This window comes from Mandrillus leucophaeus, unplaced genomic scaffold (genome assembly GCF_000951045.1).
Source record: "Mandrillus leucophaeus isolate KB7577 unplaced genomic scaffold, Mleu.le_1.0 Scaffold24, whole genome shotgun sequence".
In the NCBI taxonomy this organism is placed as follows: domain Eukaryota; kingdom Metazoa; phylum Chordata; class Mammalia; order Primates; family Cercopithecidae; genus Mandrillus; species Mandrillus leucophaeus.
Window position 1 is genome coordinate 1,686,146 of NW_012102476.1, and position 4,536 is coordinate 1,690,681.

Below are 4,536 nucleotides of genomic sequence, written 5' to 3' on the forward strand. Positions count from 1 at the left end.
AGGTGGACGCCTTCCTCCTCTTACTTCCAGGAATGTCCTATTCTGTCTATGCAGTAGCTGTACTTTCACCAGTTTACTTTTTTTTTTTTTTTTTTTGAGATGGAGTCTCACTCTGTAGCCCAGCGCAATGGGTTGCAGTGCAATGGCATGACCTCAGCTCACTGTAACCTCTGCCTCCCGGGTTCAAGTGAGTCTCCTGCCTCAGCCTCCCAAGTAGCTGGCATTATAGGCCCCCACCACCTCGCCCAGCTAATTTTTGTATTTTTAGTAAAGATGGGGTTTCGCCATGTTGGCCAGGCTGGTCTTGAACTCCTGACCTCAGGTGATAAGCCCACCTCGGCCTCCCAAAGTGGTAGGATTACAGGCGTTAGCCACTGCGCCTGGCCCAGTTTACTTTCTTAATAAACTTGCTTTTACTTCACACTGCGGACTAGCCCCGAATTCCTTCTTGTGCAAGATCCAAGAACCTGGCCGGGCGCGGTGGCCCAAGCCTGTAATCCCAGCACTTTGGGAGGCCAAGACGAGCGGATCACGAGGTCAGGAGATTGAGACCATCCTGGCTAACCCGGTGAAACCCCGTCTCTACTAAAAAATACAAAAACCGGCCGGGCGCGGTGGCTCAAGCCTGTAATCCCAGCACTTTGGGAGGCCGAGACGGGCGGATCACGAGGTCAGGAGATCAAGACCATCCGGGCTAACACGGTGAAACCCTGTCTCTACTAAAAATACAAAAAATTAGCCGGGCGTGGTGGCGGGCGCCTGTAGTCCCAGCTACTCGGGAGGCTGAGGCAGGAGAATGGCGTAAACCCGGGAGGCGGAGCTTGCAGTGAGCTGAGATCCGGCCACTGTACTCCAGCCTGGGTGACAGAGCGAGACTCCGTCTCAAAACAAAAAAAACAAAAAAAAAAACAAAAACAAAAACCTAGCCAGGCGAGGTGGCGGGCGTCTGTGGTCCCAGCTACTTGGGAGGCTGAGGCAGGAGAATGGCGTGAACCCGGGAAGCGGAGCTTGCAGTGAGCTGAGATCTGGCCACTGCACTCCAGCCTGGGCGACAAAGCGAGACTCTGTCTCCACAAAAAAAAAAAAAAAAAAAAAGATCCAAGAACCTTCACTTGGGGTCTGGATTGGGACCCCGTCCTGTAACAGAACTACTGATACAAACTCAGAAACATTGTATTAAGTGAAAGAAGCCAGACACAAAACACTGCATAATGAACATCCAGAGAAGGCAAAAGTAAGGTGATAGAAAGCAGATTAGGGGTTGCCTGGGGTCACGGGCAAGAAAAGGAAACTTTTGCACAACCCTGTACATCTACCAAAACTCACTGAAGACCAGGCACGGTGGCTCACACCTGTAATTCCAGCACTTAGGGAGGCTGAAATGGGAAGACTGTTTGAGGTCAGGAGTTTGAAGCTGCAGTGAGCGATGATTGCACCACTGCACGCCAGCCTGGGTGACACAGCAAGACCCTGTCTCTACATAAATAATTTTTTGAAAAAATTCACTTAACTGTATGTTTAAAATGAGTCAATATTTAGGTATATTAATTAAACTACAATAGGCCAGGAGTGGTGGCTCACTTGAGTTCAGGAGTTCGAGACCAGCCTGGCCAACATGGGGAAATCCTGTCTCTACTAAAAATACAAACATTAGCCAGGCGTGGTGGTGAACACCTGTAATCCTAACTACTTGGGAGGCTGAGGCAGGAAAATCGCTTGAACCTCACTGCAGAGGTTGCAGTGAGCCAAGATTGTACCACTGCACTCCAGCCTGGACAACAGACTGAGACTCCGTCTCAAAAAAGAAAAGAAAAGAAAATATCATTCTGGCTGCAACAAGGAAGATGGCTTTGAGAGGCCAGAGGGAAAACAGCCACCCGTGAAGCAACTGTGGCACTAGCCTAGGCTGCAGGCAGTGGTGGGTTGGCCTAGGACAGCATCGAGAGGGGCAGAGGGAGCTGATTTGGGAGGGAGCTGGGCTGTTAAGTTGAATGGGTGATGCAGTGGTGTGGGGGATGAAGAGGGATCAAGAATGAAGCTTTTCTGGCTCATGCAGAGATGGATGGTGCTAGGATTCTTTGAGACAGGAGTTCAATCATTCAGCAAACATTTGTTAGGATACTACTGTGTCAAGGTGTCAGACACCAAGCAAGAAACTTTTTTGAGATGGGGGTCTTGCTCTGTTGCTCAGGCTGATGTGCAGTGGCACAATCACAGCTCACTGCAGCCTCAAACTCCTGGGCTCAAGCGATCCTCCTGCCTCAGCCTCCTGAGTAGCTGGGACTACAGGCATGCACTACACTCTTGGCTAATTTGTTTATGTTTGTAGAGATGGGGTCTCGCTAGATTGCCCAGGCTGGTCTGGAACTCCTGGCCTCAAGTCATCCTCCCACCTCAGCCCCCTGAAGTGCTGGGATTACAGGTGTTAGCCATTGCAGGCCTGCCAAGAGATTTTTAAGAACAAGAGTTTATTTTTCAGGGAGCTTATAGTCCCATAGGGGAGCAAAACCTGGACACGTGGATGGGTGTACCAAGCCAGAATCCAAGCAGAGGTGGGACACACAAAAGACGATGTGACCAGTCCTATGAGGAGCCTTACGGCGGAACTGACCCTGAGTTGGAGGAGGTGACAGGGGTAGGGAGGTAGGAAACTGTAAAGGCATAGAGAAAAAAGGCAAAATGGTATCTTGCTACTTCAAGTGTGATCAGCTGCATCACATCACTTGGGACCTTGCTGGAAATGCAGCATCTCATGCCCCACCCCAGCTGCTGATCCAGCATCTGCACACTAACGAAGTCCCCAACCTGTGTGCACACTGACGAGAGAGAGTCTCTGGTCTACTTAAGAATTTTGAGCCATACATCAGACCCACTTGCATCTACACCAGGCTGTGCAATGGGAGGCCCTGTGGTCTGCAGCAGGTTCATTCATCTTTCTAAGCTTCTGTTTTTCTTTTCTTTTCTTCGAGACAGAGTCTTACTCTGTTGCCCAGGCTGGAGTGCAATGGCACAATCTCAGCTCACTGCAACCTCCGCCTCCCGGGTTCAAGCGATTATCCTGCCTTAGCCTCCCGAGTAGCTGGGATTACAGGTGTGCCTCACTACATCTGGTTATTTTTATTTTTTCGTAGAGATAGGGGTTCACCATGTTGGCCAGGGTGGTCTCGAACTTCTGACCTCAAATGATCCATCCGCTTCAGCCTCCCAAAGTGCTGGGATTACAGGCATGAGCCACTGTGCCTGGCCCTAAGCTTCTGTTTTTCTTCTGTAAACTGGGAATAAGAACACCTACCTCACAGGATTGCTCTGAGGATGAATGAGGTTATAAAAAGAGCCAAGGTTGGTATGTGGCACTGAGTAAAGGCGCATTAAAGTTTCAAAGGTCTCTAATCAGGAGAGTTTGAGGAAGCTCATCCAGAGCCAGGTGCAGTGGTTCACGCCTATAATCCCAGCCCTTTGGGAGGCCAAGGCAGGAAAATTGATTGAGGCCAGGAGTTCCAGACCAGCTTGGGAAACCCAGGGAGATTCCATCTCTACACAAAAATTTAACAACTAGCAGGTGTGATGTCATGCACCTGTAGTCCCAGCTACTCAGGAGACTGAGGTGGGAGGATTGCTTGAGTCCACAAGATCGAGGCTGCAGTGAGCTATGATAGCACCACTACACTCCAGCCTAGGTGACAGAGAAGACCCCATCTCAAGAAAACAAAACAAGGCAGGGAACGATGGCTCACACCTATAATCCCAGCACTTTGGGAGGCAGAGGCAGACTGCTTGAGCTCAGCAGTTCAAGATCAGCCTGGGCAACATAGTGAGATCCCCCCTCTACAAAAGATACAAAAAAATTAGGTGGGCATGTTGGCATGCACCTGTGGTCCCAGCTAATCAGGAGGCTGAGGTGGCAGGATCACTTGAGCCCGGGCAGCAGAAGTTGCAGTGAGCCAAGATCACACCACTGCACTCTAGCCTGGTGATAGAACAAGACCCTATTAAAAAAAAAGAAAAAGAAAGAAGGAAACATCACCCTAGATATTCTTTTAGACATGTAAAAGGATGAATGCTCTCATCATAAAAGATAAAGAAATGCAGTCTTTTACAATGAGTAAGTACTCTTTCCCATATCCTTCCCAGATTAAGTCGGGGAAGGCATGAGGAAACTGGAGACTTCCAGCACTTGCTAGGGCACACGTAAAAAGGTACATGCACTTTGGTTAGCAATCTGATAGTATTCAAGAATTAGTGACCAGTGATTCCACTCTCAGATGGAAGCCCCCGAGAAAAATCCCACACAGGTACCCCAAAGGGAACACTACATTGCTTGCAATAGCGACATGCTGGAATTAGAACTAGGTTTGGTTATAAGTGATAGAAACCCTAAAATAAGTGATTTAAAGTGAGGCAGCAGTCCCTCTTTCATGTGAAAGCCCAGAGGTCAGCACTGCCAGGCCAATGAGGTGCCACATGGATGCTGTGATCCAGGCGCCTTCTCTCACCATCCTGGCCCATGTGACTTCTGTTCCAGAGGTCACCTAAAGT